This window comes from Pagrus pagrus (assembly GCF_965226575.1).
Source record: "Pagrus pagrus genome assembly, chromosome: 2".
Taxonomy (NCBI): Eukaryota; Metazoa; Chordata; class Actinopteri; order Spariformes; family Sparidae; genus Pagrus; species Pagrus pagrus.
The window spans coordinates 30,617,563-30,633,692 of record NC_140186.1 but is presented as its reverse complement, the minus strand read 5'-3'; the positions used below and the strand labels follow the sequence as shown (position 1 = coordinate 30,633,692).

General features: G+C 41.2%; 1 protein-coding gene across 1 annotated transcript in view; it reads right to left on the bottom strand.

The window, feature by feature from the left end:
- LOC311251130 (endonuclease V-like) overlaps window positions 1–16,130 on the bottom strand; it is a 33,636-nt gene that overhangs the window by 1,922 nt on the left and 15,584 nt on the right. The window lies entirely within an intron of this gene.

Sequence of the window (16,130 nt, the reverse complement as noted above, 5' to 3'; positions counted from 1 at the left end):
TGGCTATGCCATTAAGATGTGAATTACTGGCAAGAACTTGTGTTTGTGTGTGTTAAAGAGTATGTGTATGAATGTGTATGAATGTCACACACACACTCTCCATTATAGTCTGATGAATGTGTGTGTATTTTGTAGAGAAACACTTTTGTATCATTAAAAGTGAAGCTGCTATATCAGATAAACCACACACAAACACACACAGAAACACACTAATTGAATCAACTCTTTGCTGCCTGGAAATGCTGAATCATACCGATTACAGTATGTTTGTTCAGACCTCCACATATGAAGTGCCTGTGGTGATCACAACAAGTGTGGCAAACAATGTTAAACCTGCAGTGGCTAACAAGCTAACCTGCTGTACTGTTCTCTGTCTGCACAGATTAGTGCTCTCTGCTTAGTGGGAAAATTACTCTTGAACCATTGGATCGGGGCAAAAGCTACAGCTGGAGAAATGTTGGAGACCTAAAAACAGAATGGAACAGAAAAGCCAGCTCTACACTGCTGATTTACATCATGGCAAGGTGGAAAATTGGGACCCCATAGATGCTTGAGCTGGGCATGGATGTGGACCGACACACAGCAAGACCAGAGACAACAACAGTAACACCGGGCCATCCGCCTCATCTGTCATTCCCTGATTGAGGGACACAAAGTTTAATTCATGAGCAATTAAATGCACCCTTGCTGAATGTAATACACCTAAAGATGCAATATGTAACAACTGGCTACCTGTTGAAGATCACTCCAAACAAATATGGGTCAGCAAATCACCAGAGTAACCACAAACTGCTGCTCACTATTAAGGGTTTCACCAACTTGTCAAGTAGTCGACTACTATAACCACTAGTCGGCGCTGTAGGCAGCACTCAACTAGTCGTGGAAAAAAATGGCAGCTACCACAGCAGAGGGCGCTGATGTGCAGCTGCAGGCTCCAGCTAAACATCTGTACGTATGGAAGTACTTCACTGAAGATGACACCAATTCCACAACAAGAACACGTCTGCTATGCATAACCACCTAAAGATGAAACACCCGCTGCCAAAAGCTAGCAATTAATGTAACTTTATATACCGTGCCAAACATGGGTATAAGGAGTCAAAATATGCGTACGCGTTTATGGTGTTTACGTGTTTACATCAGTCATCAACCTAGCTGCTAGCTGAGACAAGCGGCTACATCACCTGGATGACAACTGCTTATTCTGTTCTTCTTTTGTTTGGAATAACTGCTATTTCTGTTCTTGTTGCTTTTATAAAATGTGATCCTTCATAGTATGACATGTCACAGGCTTGGACTGTCTGCATTATAGAATAAAATGTTTTATTGTTCCTCTCTCTGTGTCTTTCTTACATAATGACAACTCAACTAGTCAACTGCTCTCATGAAAAACTTGGCAACTAAGTGTTGTAGTGCCAGGGTGATTTACAGTGGCTCTGACCAGGACTCTGAGTCCAGGGACAATGAAGACAGACAGGCAGGCAGACGGGGACATGAGGTGTGAAGCGTGAGAGGATCGAGGATTCTTATTTAAATGTTGGCCCTTTTAAATTAAAATTCTTACATGGATATTACATATTGCACCTTTAAGTAAGTTCTGGCAGTGACAAGTTCTCACACAGGGCTGAATGACTTTTGACCTTGCAGGCAATCACTGTCGGCAACCCAAGTTCACTGGATTTGTCAAATTCCATTCTTTTTTCTCTTAAGCCTCTGTCTCAGATATGAAATGAATCCATCCTATGATATAGCTTTTTTCCTCACAGTATCACAGTGTCTGACTTCACTTACAGATATATACATTTTTCCACGTTGGTAATATGCCAAAGATATTGCAGAATCAGTGACATCTTTTAAATCAATTCTCAAACCTTTTTACACACTATTCATTTAATTATTTCCAACATATCCTATCTGTTTTATTATTATACTTGTCATGTTGTCCATTATCTGGATAATAAAGCAAAAGGCCTTTATCACTTTTACGCTTTTTTGCTGAGAGTTACAGAGGATGAGAAGATCAATACAGCTGTTATATCTGTCTGCTAAATCTCAATTCAGCCAGCAGCCAGTTAGCTTGGGGAGTTAATTACTGAGCATTAGAGGAGCTGGTCAGGGGATTTAGTTACTTGTTGTTAACTGTTTCTCCCTGTTTTGAGTTTGTTTGCTATGCTAATCTAACAGACTGCTGGCTCCAGCTTAATACTTTAGGTACAGACTTGAGGGGGTATCCATCTTCTCTTCCAATTCTTGGCAAGAAAGCAATATAAGCTTACTTCCTAAAATATCCAACTATTCCCTTAAAGCAAGAGGGAATGTCACCAAGGCAGCTGCTCGAGAAAAAAAAAACCTCAAGACAAAAAACCCCAAATGTTTAGACTTGTCTTTTCACCAAATCCTCAAATCTGGCAAGCTGACAAAAATCTGTCCAATAAACCAGCAACTTCTCATCGCCAGTAAAATGTATTTACACGCCTGCTTGGCTTGTAATTAGGCAGTGTGAACCTGAACAAACCTTATAAAAAATGCAATAAAGAAAATTGCTCACTCTGGTTTGAAGCGCCATAAATTATCGCTCTGCACCTGACATAGAAAAACTGGAGGGAAAAAAGACGGTGACGGCTATGCTGCTGCAGAACAAAGAAAACCTCCAACTGATGTGTGATCAGTTCAGAGCTGGCTTCCTCTGGCCACGGTCCCGGGCAAGGTGGGAATGCACAGGTGAACAGATGTGCATTGCTGGCTCTCTGCAGGGGCTTTTGGTATATTCAGGCCACACACATACACACATGTAGAGGTGTCTGAGTCCTGGCTTTGGTCCACTGGCCTGGGGCAGGTCTTTATCCTCCAGCCCCCCAAAGCCTGTTAAGCCCTGCAGCTATGCCAGTCTGCCCTAACCATTCAGCCTTTCTATATCCTTCATTCCTTTTTCCAAATCATTTTTATAATTCTCCTTCTCCCTGGAATCCACCTTCCCGCTCCTTTCTTTTTTTTGCACCAAATCCTTTTTTATCACTCTAATCATTAAATTTTTTTCTCCAGATCTCTGTGCTTCCTTCACACACCTCTCATGCACACCTCTCTCTCTCATATCCACCCCAGGGTTGCTCTTTCGTTTCCATCCAACTTTCCTCAAATCTCTCTGTGGAGGTCCAGAGTCCAGTGACTGCAGCACCAGAATGTCAGACAGCCATATATTAACATTTAGACAGCCTGAGGGCCCGAAGGGGAGCTCCAGTTTAAATCAGTCACATCCTCTCTTCACGTTCAGAGAACTTCCACAACCTGACTGGTACAGCTGGCACCGGTGGAGCGCCGGTGTCAATCTTCATGGATGTTTTACCCCGTCAGTTGTCCAATGTGGCTGTTTTATGGCTATGGAGGCTTCTCTTTTTCTCTCCCTCTCCCACTTCTTCCTCTAAGACCTGCCTGTTTTCTTCAAACTCCACTAAACACATATTGTTGTGTTGTCATCAGTGTCAAGTCAATGTGACGTTACAAGTTCTCCACAGAGAATTTAGCTTAAAAGGAAAAATGGTACCATATGTGAACCATTGCTATCACTGTGGTCGGACCTAGCTTTTATTCTCAACATTGATTAATCCATAGATTATTTTTTCATCAATTGTCTGTAAAACTTTCAACACATTGTGAGGAACCTGTCAAAATTACCCAACATAATTTGCCCGAGCCCAAGGCAGCGTCTTCAAACGCTAGTTTTTGTCTGATGGCTAGTTCAAAACCCGAAGGTGTCTGAGAGCCCAGGGCAGTGTTGGGCAGTCAGTCAGTTTACAACGGTCCAGACTGAAACATTTCAATAAATACTGGATGAACTGCCAAGAAATGTTGCCCTAAGAAGATGAATCCCAATGACCTTGCCATTTTCTTGACTTTTCTGCTAATGCTTCTAGCAGGGAAAGATTCCAGTTTGTCCAGTACTTTGGTTTATGACCAAATACCTGAACGCTAATGACATCAGCCTCTCTAACTGTGAGTCTGTGAACAAAGATGATGAATATGGTAAACAATATACCAGCTAAAAATTAACATTAAAAGTTAACATTGTCGTTGTGAAGTAAGTAGCATTTAGCTTTAAGTCTACAGACTTTTAGTCCTGTTGCTTCACAAATAAAAACAAATAATCAATTGACAGATCAAAATTGTTAATGGTTGAAAATGGATGACTTCTAAAACTGCCTTGATCAATATTCTTTATAGACAACTGATTAAATGACTATGTGACAACCTCACAGAGAATTAGCACCCAACTCTGCAGATCCACTCAGCTCTACAGAGGGTTTCAGCATCTTTAAGCTCATTGTTTTGGTTTTCCTGCCCACAAACTCTGCTCTACTAGCTCTTGACTAGCTAGTGAACATAGTGGAACATCAAAAAAATACATTTTCGAAGCTTTAAAAGAGGCATCTGTTGACACCTGACGCCCCATGGATGTAGTGATCTCTTGATCTCTGTGGGAATATTGAAGATAAATAATGATTCAACTAGAATTACCACCTTGTGGTTCTTTGCCTCTGTGCACCAGTCAAGTTGCTGTTCGTGAGCATTGGTGTTGAATAACGGCCAGACATTTTTTTGCAGAATACAATGATGTCACAGTGAAGTTGACCTTTGAACTTTGACAACCAAAATCTAATCAGGCTATCGGTGAGTTCAAGTAGACATTCATGCCAAATTTGAAGAAATTCCCTCTTGAGCTATTGTATTCACAAAAATGGATGGGCAGGCAGATGGCACAATTAATAAAATCATATAATGAGCCCCAAATTTATTCCAGTAACTGCCTCCTCAAAAAACAGAAGAGAAGGGGGATCCGTGTGACCAGAAAGAAACACTGGAAATTTCTAGTTTCCAAGTTGTGTCTTTTCTCTCACACTTTACAGTCAAACTTTGAGTGAGTGTGGAAAATGCAGCAAAGTGAGACATATTAATATTCACTGCTGGGATAGCAGAGCAGCGACAGGGTGGAGCTCAGTGATGGTGTGAAATCCCTGTAAGGATAATCCTTCGTAGTTAGCACATCTCAGTGGCCTCACCGAGTCTCGTACTGTTTGTTGCAGTCACGTTTGTGTGAGCTGGTGTGTGTGGACGTACGTGCTGGCATGGCGGCATGTGTGAGTGCGTATGTGTGTGTGTACTCGCTAATATGAGCTTTGTTTGTGTTACTGCAGAGGTGACAACAACCAAAAATACACTAGCTCTGCAGGCCTGAATTATTCAGAGAGGGGAGATGGAGCAGCGGGGGGTGGGGGTGGAGATAGATGGATGGATGAGAGAAGGCGGCGAGAAGAGAGACTCCATACAGTGAGAACGTACAAAGTTGGGGAGAACGAGGAGGTGAGAGAGAGTTGAAAAAGCGGGGACTCATCAAAAGCAAGCCACACACACAAGATACACACATACTGGTTGTGGTGACATATGAGAGAACACACACACATTCGGAAAAACATACATTTTGTTATGGCCTGCTGGGGTGCACAACGCAGTCGTGCATCTGCAGACTGCAGCGCTAAAAACAAACACAAACAAAACAATAAAACCAAAAATCCTTGCTTCTTAACGGAAATATATCCAACTCTTCACAAAACACAAATCAGCAATAGCTCTCTCTGAAACACACACACACACACACAATGCCTTCTCTTTTTCCCCATATACACACACACACAATGCGTTCCCCAATCTCTTTTATTCTGGGCATGCAGGCTCCCCATCGCCTATCACTCACATTGAAATTCCATCTGTTTTTGCAATCTGGGAGTGCAGCTGTGGAGCTTTTACATTTCCTGGGGGTTGGGGGTGGGATATGTACACTTTCTTCTTAGCAGGAAAAGTGTACACAGTATCTAAAGAACTGTACAGTACTGTGAAGAAGATGTTTTAAGCATGGGGGGCTCTGCAGGAAGATTGTTTTAAGGCTGCCATCGATGAACGTCAGCCACACAGAAATACAAGTCAAAGCCTTACTACTACTACCATACTTCCAGAAAACAGAGTGCTAGAAAGCTAGACAATCTTTTAACTTTTAACACTCTCATATGAAGTAATTTAACAGAACCAAAAGGCACACGTGAGGCACAGAGAGCCCGCAGTGTACAGGTGACGGCTGTAGAAGGGCAGGGCAAATAATTAGCGACTTCCGCTCAGTGCAAAGCACTCAGACAGAGAGGAGAGGTCTGGAAATAGGCTGTTACTGTACGTCTCAGGCAGCTCCTCAGAGTCCCATTACGAGTAGATGTTTTCCCATCAGTGTGTGTGAAGGAGGAGGAGGAGGAGGAAGAGGAGGGTAATGGATTTTAGGCCGGAGATAATGACTGGGAGACCACATGTAGCGCAGGATGACACATATGACACAACAATGTACAGAAACTTGCATCAGACTGAAGCTCCATCGTCATCCAGATTGTTCTGCAACACGGTTTGCTATTTTAGTCTAGAAGATTTTTCATCTGAGGAGGCTTTATCAGTCCACTAAAATGACAAAGCCTCCTGAATGAGAGGTCAAGTGTGTTCAAGTGGAAGACATTTTTACCTCGAGATTCTCATTAATCAGTCGCCTTGTAGAAATCATTATGAAACAGGAACGTTGCCAGTGCTGAACCAGCTTTGTAACACTACAATGTTGGTAGTTAACGCAACGGAACGATGTTAAACTTTTCTTCATTATGCCTGCATCATGAGCCAAATGATGCAAAGTGTGTCTTCTGGAGGATTTTCGTGCTGATGTAGGGGTTTTGGAGCTTTTGTTCAAAAGGGAACACCACAGCCTTGTTCTCGGTTTTCTCTGATCATGTAGCACCAATTTCATACACATTGTTTAGACTTGTATACTGTTTTTTCAGCGTTGAAACACTTCTTTAAGCAACATGACTGAGAGGTAGTGGAATGGAGCCACAAACAGGAAACAATGTAAATGTTTTCTGGTAAGCTGTTTATGTCTTGTTTTTACTTTTGAGATAGAAACCACTGAAGTATTCATCTTTGACATGTTAGAACATTCTGGGACAGTGGCACAAATGAAGAGAAGTGTTGTAAAGCCAGCAAACGGACTGACAAGAATGTCACTTACAAAGCAAGATCCATCTGAAGTTTGCTGACACTGACTGACACACTCACATCACACTAGGTGAGGCTAACGCAGCAAAACCTCTGAGCGTACGGAACTGAGCGAGGGAGTGTTATACAGATCATCAACTCAACATTTCATTTGTAGGAGGAAAATTGTGTTACTGTTTTATAATGTGATGCTGGAGCTGTAGAATCACTTTCAAATCTATTCTCTGATGTAGAGAGCACAGTTTGATACATTACATGAAAATGCCAGAAGGAAGCGCCTCGGCAGCGCGGTGGCTACAACACATGCTGCGTGGCCTTGGGTACATCGCAGTTTAATTTCTGCCGGTGACCTTTGTTGCATTTCATACCCCTCTCTCTCCCGTTTCAGGAAATATTTATTTTTCTAACGCCTCGTATTTTTGGACAAATGCAACTTTTTTCCTGCTGTCGATGTTTAGGCCATTAAATATTTGTTATCACTGTATTAAGACTTTACAAGAAATGTACTTTTTGTTTATTTTGGCCCCTCAAGAGCTACCTGAAGCTGCTAGATTCATAAGCTTTTAAACTGCAATCCATTACAACCATTCTTTGCTTTATTATTATTTTTTTTTACCAGGTCCCTAAAGAGCCGACAGACAAGCCCGCTGATTCTAAGTGAGCAGCGCTGACAGAGCAGCAGTGTGTTTGTCAGGGAACATTAGCTGAGAGAGAATTAGGTTTCACTTCTACTGCTGTCCATTAGAGCTTTTAACCGACTGACTGAAGGAAGGAAGGAAGAGCAGGAGATGTGTGTATGCGTGTGTGTGTCTGTGTGTACACAGTCTGTGGGAATGTGTACAGGTTATCATGTGCGTCTATGAATGGACACGTTTTGTGTGTCTGTGTACAGCAGGTCTGAGCAGGCGGATAGTGTGACATTTTGTCCGTATTAAAAGGAAAACTAAGCAAAAGCTCTGAGACTGTTGCTGGTGTTAAGTTTGATATGTTGAGTTTGAATACAGTTTTTGACTTCCACAGGAATTTATTTAAAAAGAACAAAAAAATATGTCTTCACACCTGAATGTGTGAAAGAGGAGTCGGAGGGAATCACAACTTGAATAAAAGTCTAAAGACTTGCCGCTCTTATATAAACCAGCTGCGACAGCAGGGCTGGTATTGTTTTTAGCCTTGTGAGACTGTGTGTGTGTGTGTGTGTGTGTGTGTGTGTGTGTCATCACCACAGAATGTGGTTCAGGAGATACTAATGCAGCAGGAACTATCACAGAAGCAGTTCTGAGTGTTTTTACCAGGTGTTTATACGTCTGTGGACAGATGTTAGTCAGTGTGATGGCGTCTTCATTCTGCAAGATGCAGTCGAGAAACTTTACAGGTGTGCAGCTGTGATCGAAATGAAGGCTGAGTTTCAAAGACGGAAGTCATACACATACTGTATGATAAAAGCTGACCATGTGAGGATGAGTATACTGAATACATCCGGCCATGTTGAACTTCAGTTTGTAAAATGTCAGAAAACAGTGTTGTGTGTCCATCTGTTTCTCGTAGCTTAAGGCAACATCCTCATGTGCCCTGCTTTGCCTAACAAATGATAAAAAAACAAATAATCCCAAAGCTCAAAATGATATACAACTGAGACAGCTATCAAATCTTTGCATGAGAGAGGCAGAACGCAGCAAAGATTTGGCATCTTCCCTTGAGAAATGCTTGTTATGTAAAAGAGTGCTAAAAATGTTATTTAAAGAAAGGTTTCGCATGGTCTGACTGGATCATTTATCCAGCATCTATGCTTAGAGTATTGAAGGATCTCTTATGATGCTTGTGAGTTTTTTCACTTTGATTCCGAAAGAAACTTCTTTTAAAAAACTGCTCGGTTTAAACCCAAATCAAAGGTTGTTCATCCTTAATTTATTATTGCAAACTTTACTCTCCGTGTATGTTGAGTTGTCTCCCTGACTGCAGACAAAGTGTATGTTTTTGCATGTTTTTTTATAGAGCTTCAGAGGAAGCTTCCTAGGGAATATTTATAAAATCATGGAGCTGTAAAATCAGCGTTACAGTGAAGCCGGCAACCTCAACAGAGCCATGCATGAAAAGAGCACGCAGGCTCAGCCAACGACAGCACCTTAATAATGTCGCAAACCACACATAATGCTTCTACATGGACGGGATGGGCGGCTACGCAACACCTCTCTGATGTGTCAGCTTCCTCTCTCTGACCTTTGCTCATCACCGTCTCACTGTGACACTGACCACAGAGTAGAAAAGCAGAGGATGAGTTGAGACAGGTGTCTGCTCGTCTTCTGCCTCCCATAGCATGCTTCTCTGAGGCTTCATCGAGGGAAGCGCGGGACACAAAAGGAGTGTGAGAATTTAATGGTGTGAGGGAGCACGGCCGAGATGGGGCGTGAATTAGTTTGAGCCCGCGGTATATAAGATTCTGCTGCAGTGCTTTCACACATGAGCCTTGACTGCAGGATCCAACCATGATGTCATCTTTTTCTTTCATCTGTCGCTCTCTGAATCTCTCAAGCTGTGGAAGGCGGAGTTTATTTCAGTCAGGATGTGAAGGGAGAGTATTTTATTAGATAAAGAAGAGAGGGCTGGAGGAGAACGGAAGAAGAAACAGAGAAGGGTTCATTTGCACTCTCTGTTTTAGAAGAACATCCAGCTGCTGTCGCTCTGTGAAGAAGATCACTTTACTTCTGCAAGGCAGGATTACTGAGGGGTAAATCTACAATATCTGACATCCTGTACTGAACCTAATAATCACATGTACTGTCAAATAAATCTAATTTCCAACTAATATTTTAAATATTCTTCAGGGTTAAATATTAAGATGTAATTTTAAGGACAAAAGCAGAGCTGAAACATTGTCAGTTAATTGATTAGCTGATCACCAGGACACTGAATGATCATGGATTATCACATTTATCGCATTTCTGCAGCTTTCTTACATTTTATTGATTATTTAATATGAATAGAACAAAAAAGTCAATCAATCATGATCTATTAAAAATGTAATATGCATTGTAAATTGATTTCATGACAAAAGATTAAAAAAAACACAATGCTTTACTATCTAAACACGAGAATGGTTCTCAGCAGAGCACATACCTCCGTTAATTAATTCAAGCCTAATCTAATATCAAACTCACTTTTAATTTTGAGCCAACCATAACTGCTTGACCATAATTCAAGATCACACAATCTGTAACAGCCCACTAGAACAAAACAATGCAGATAGAATTATAATCTCCAGTATGGAGAATAACAGGTGTTTAGGAGCAGCATCAAATTGTACTCACTCGTACCAGCCACTTAAATATGCCAGATTTTCTTCAGCAAGCTCCATGCATTATTCCCTGAGAGAGTGGAAATGAAAAAGCTCTCTCTCTAGAAAGTGAGAAAAGGGTCGAGGATCCGTCTTTTATCTGGATCTGGTCTTATTCACGTTTTACAGGGTTGGAGTTTGGTTGCTGATTAGCAAACCAGACCAAAGTAGCAGCTGCAGCAGTGACAGTGAAACACAACTCATGAAGGCAATTAAAATACTTGAAATAGCAAAATGAAATGAATTTTTGTATTTGGGTCATTCCATGCCGTTCAGTTCATGTCATGGATTTTCTCCATAAAAAAAAATCATGTTGAAACTTCTATTAAATTCATTGGACCTTGAAAAATCCTACAGCTGTACTCCAAGTATGTTGTAAGTTATGGATGTTTGAAGTTCGGCCCTCTGAGCTAAATGTCAGCATTTTTGTGATTCTTTGAATGTGTCTTATAAACTTCATCATTTATTTTTCACTGGACTGGCTTGAAATTTATCCGAGCTGAAAAACACACTTCCAGGGTTTTTTTGACTGTAGATTTTTACAAGAAGGATTATTTTAATTTCCTTGAAACGGTTGTATGTGGAAGTGATGATATTCATTGAATATATATCAAAAATTCTAAAATGTTTTATCACTCCTTCATCGAGTGTGATTTTTTGAAATTGACATTGTTTTCAAGTTTGTTGTAATGTCACAATCAGTAGACATGTGCACTGTGTTGACTTCAAGGTTTTCTATCTGTCTGAAACTTATTGAGACCATTTTTCATTGGGTTCATGAAATCTGCATGTTACAGCTTGTAATTGCTTGCTTCACATCACTATTGCATATAGGTGATGTCATCCTGTTCTGTGTGTCTGGACAAAATATTAATCACTGAGCTCACCGCACATATAATGTGTCACAATTTCAAACTCTCTGAGCTCACATCACCTACAGTATACCTACACCTACTGTATATGCAACAAGCTGTAACTTGTACATTTCCAGAACTCAATGAAACAGCCTCAAAACTTTTTCTTTGTAAGACGTAGACATCATCACTGTACAAATATCTACTCGTGAAATAAAACCAGTGAATGTAACATTACAGCCAGTGAAAAGTGTGAAAAATGAGCTGATTTAAAAACATTATTAATGATGAAGGAGTGATATTGAATGTTTTATATTTATATAATGAATATCAGTCTCAGGGAAATTAAAATAATCCTTCTTGGGAAAATCTACAGTTTTTCAGCTCAGAAGCTGTGTTTATATATCTTCTGGATGTGACAGAACTACATTAATACTACACAACCAACCAAAAAAAAAAATTCTTCTGTAACCATTCAGCAAAAACTATTTAAATGAATGACTGTTGGCAAGTTTAATTAGGGTCTTTGGATGTTCGGGACAAATTTCAACCCAATCCAGTGACAAATGAGCAGCTGGTGAGGTTCAGAATACAGATACAAGGAACCACAAAAATGCTGAAATCTAGCTCAGAGGACCAAACTTCAAAAAGTCACAACTTCAAAAGTATTTGGAGTACAGCTGTAGGATTTGGCATGATATGACCCAATTTTATTCTCCAAAATCCAATCTGAGATGATGACATCATCTGGGTTATTTTCTGAGATTTAACACAGCTGAGCAGTACTCACAATAACCCAGCCCACCTCTGCTTGTCCTGGCGGTGAACCTTAACTAGACATATACCCCAGCTCAATCTTCTGTTAGCGGATCTGCACACCTGTGTGTGAATTACCCTCAGTCTATCATAATGAGTGTCTGGACAGAGGGGCAGAACACTGCAGCTCTTCTCGTATCTTCAAACTTCTAAAAGACAACTGTTCTGTAATTCAGACAGTGTTCCTGTCAGTTTGAAAGCTTTTGGAGTTTTCTCTGCAAGTTACGACTGAGGTTCCACAGGCCTGAGGGATGTGAATCTCGCTCTACCCGCGAAAGAGCGACGTAAAAACAGGGTTCAACTCCAAACATGACACTCGTCAGAGGTAGATCTGTGAGGGGTTTTTTCTGTGATGTCAGCAATAGAGAGAATAGAAAATATCTGTCAGAGTGAGGGGGAGAGAGCCCAGGGAAAGAGTGGGAGACGGGGGGACAGATAGTGAATGTGGAAGTCAGGGAGAGAAAGGAAAACAGTTGGATAGAGAGGAAGGTGCCAGCGATGGGACAGAGGAAGGTGAGAGTGTCCCCGGTTCTCCCTGGTGTCCACATTCAGACCCTGCTGCGTTCCTCCTCCTCCACCAGCTTAACACATCACACTCTCACTTTGATGAAATAAACACACGCAGGAGGGGATGAGTTAGCCACTGCTGCTGCAGCGCCCCTAGAGAAAAACTGATTTTGAGATATGTGTGTGTGTGTGTGTGTGTGTGTGTGTGTGTGTGTGTGTGTGTGTGTGTGTTTTCTGTGCAGTGGAAGTAAAAGCACACTGAGCAGCAGCAGCACAGCACAGCCTAGTGGCAGACAGAAAACAGAGCCTGAGGCAGGAGGAGGATCGGTTCAGGTACAGTTAAGGTTTTTTTCTCCTTCACCAACGTGACTTGTAATAAAGTTTTTGAGCCTAAACTTTTAAGACTGTCTAAATATTACTCATTTGACACAACTCACGTAGTGGCAGATTGAGAAGTAGTAGAACTATTTTTTGTACCTACTTATTTATCCCAGCATGCTCTTGGGGCAGGGTATAGTATAAATGGCAAATACTTTTAAGAGATACCTAAACAGTGAACTTCAGTTCATTTCAGTTTATCGTTTTGTCTTAAACTCAGCCAGAAACAGGAAGAAAAAAACAATCAATTATAGCATAATGAACCTGATGCAAGAACATTTTTATACTCTTCTCCTAAAAACCTCTCACTGTTGTTGTCAGGCTTGTGTTCAAAGTTGGATGGCAAAGTCTCTTTAAGGGAACCGATTTTGCACATCTGTTTAGTATTCATGGGAAGCTCTACTACATTAAGTGTGTGATAAAAGTTGTATATAGCCTTTTATGTGTCCAGTGGGAGTCAGCATCAGCTGGGTCAGAAGACTACAAGTTGACAATGAAACAAATCTCCAGATGTGGAGGTAGACAGGATTGAGCTGACCAGAACTCAGTAGCCCGCCCCTCATCTCTGATTGATGCTAGCAGCTCGAGGATTCATTAGCTGCTACTAACATAACACACCCAAATCACCGAAATAACTGTCAGCAGCAGAGTTGCATTGTGGTTAATGTGGGAGCCATATTTTGGCAAGGAAGAATAATGTGTGGATTTAAAAGACGATAAGCTTGTGTGAGATGAACTGGGCCTCGACTGGACAGTGGAGGTGATCAGACGGCGGCAGCAGGGGGCGGTGACAAAAAGCTGTGGACATTTTGTCAGCAGCCTTCAGTCTGTACAGGAAGTCACAGAAACACTCACATCCTGTTAGATCTGATTCTGATGTATTAAAATGTTATCAGACCCATATATCAGTTTGTAAGCAGTCTCAAGTTGTTTTCATTCAGGCCACTATGGCCTTTCACAAACTTGCTTGCGAACGCTCATATGGATGTGCCATCCTGGAGGAGCTGGACTACCTGTGCACCCTGACAGGGTTGCAGGTACGGCCTCATGCTACCAACAGTGACAAGGACACTAGCAGAACAAAGACACTAGAGAAGAATCAGTCAGGAAGGATAAAGAGAGAGCAACTGTCTGTGGCCACCACGTGTAAAACCAGTTTAGACAGTCGTGGCTTCACATGTACAGAATCATCACATCCTACTTCCTAGAAGTTTTTGTGTTGTTAAATCCTTCTAATTAAGTCTAATACACAATACACGTACAACAATGAAATAAGTTTTAAGTTGAATGTATTCAGTCTCTCTGACTACTAGACATCACCATCAGCCACACAACATGCATTCTGCTAACAGAGAAAAACCTTCAACATCAGACAAGATCTTGATAAAGTTAAAACCTCCCTATTGTCGAGTCTTTCAGTCATTTAAAAGCAACTGCAGCGCCTGGCACTAAAAGCAATGGCCGGCTCGATTATCGTTGCCAACGTGTGCATGGCGTCAGAGCAGGTCGGGATCGAGTCTGACACATATCTCCGGCTCTGTGGCATCAGTTTGAGCCTTTTTTTAAAATGGTACTTTACGAGTTTGATAATATTACAATAGTGTAATGCTAAATCAGAGAAGTTCTCTTTCAATAGCACAAACGTCATAAATGGCTCCTTTTAATATGATGAATGACACCTCTTCATGAGCACACATGCATTTGTGAAATTTGGTCATTAGCAGAACTGACGTGTCACCTAGAAGTAAAAATAAGTACTACACAGTGAGATCAGTGTCTGGGTGTTGAGAATCAGCAGACAAAAACGTAACTACTGTGAGTAGTGTTTCAGGGGACTCACAAATTAACTAAATATATACAGCTATCAAGGCTGCGTCATCACAGAGCTGTACCCTGCCAGATATATACAACAGTTTGACATGAAGTTATACAACAGAAAATGGCCATAATTTAAATATAACGCTATCAAGAAGAGGTGATGAAAGAACACATTCCATTATAATGTACTTGATGTTGTGGTGTTTGGTGCTACAGACGATGTTCAACGGGACAGTGAGCTGCGTAAAGACCCTCAGCTGCTGGAGTGAGACGACTACAGGAGTGCTGGAGTAGTTACACCAAAACACTCAGCACTGGACATAAAGGGCTGATATCAAAAATCACTGATATGATGAATACAAATCTTATATTAAGTTCTGTTTTAATGAAGTAACATTGCCAGATTAAACCTTATATTCATTCAGGTGAAGGTATTTGAATTCCTCAAGCAAACAAGTGTTTGCTGTAAACCTTAAAGAAAGGCCGACGATGTGTGCATGGACAGAAGTTTTATCACTTTAGCCAAGATAGGGATAAAATAAATGATCTGGCAGAGAAAACCTATTTGCTACATGAGTCATGAAATCCTGTTGCAGCCTGAACCCCAGGAACTGTTACATGTTACACAGGGAATCAATATTTTACAGACACCCGTGTTCCTGTGAAAAGCCTCAAAACAATGATTCCACAGTTTGTCATCGATTGTCTCCACTGGACAGACGAGCGTATTCTTCCTCAAGATATTCCCTCTTTGTTTTGAGGATGGTGATGGAGACAGCTGTCTAACGTCTCACATACGTACGTAGCTCTTCACTTGGTTTATTTATACAGGTTTTGAAACACTCGTCTGTATTTTAGATTTGAAAATATCAAGGACTGTCTTGTTGGCAACAAAAAAATGGAAAACACACGCACAGCATTATGAGAGCAAGTATTTTTATGAGTATTGTTATCAGAACTGTTCACACAAATACTAATGTTGCCAAAACAGACACAATTTTGAAACAATAGCGGTTGCTCTTTGGACCAGCCCCTGTGTTATTGTCAGAAACATGGTTTTCTGTATTTCTACTGTAATAAAAAATGAACCACCCCCAAACAGAGCGTCCCTTACTTGGCTGTGTTTATTGTTCCCTCCATTTTTACAAGTCTGCAGCTGAAAAGCACCACATAGCATGATGCTCGCACCTCCTCCCTCACAGCAGAGCGCTGTTACACAAGTCATGAGCAATGCTCGCTTTCCAACTTCTACAGTCAGTGTTTCCAACACAACACAAGGAGTTCAACATTTGCTTCTTGCTCAGCCTTTTCTTCAGGACGGACTTCCCTGTAACCACCCTGATTGTTGAATT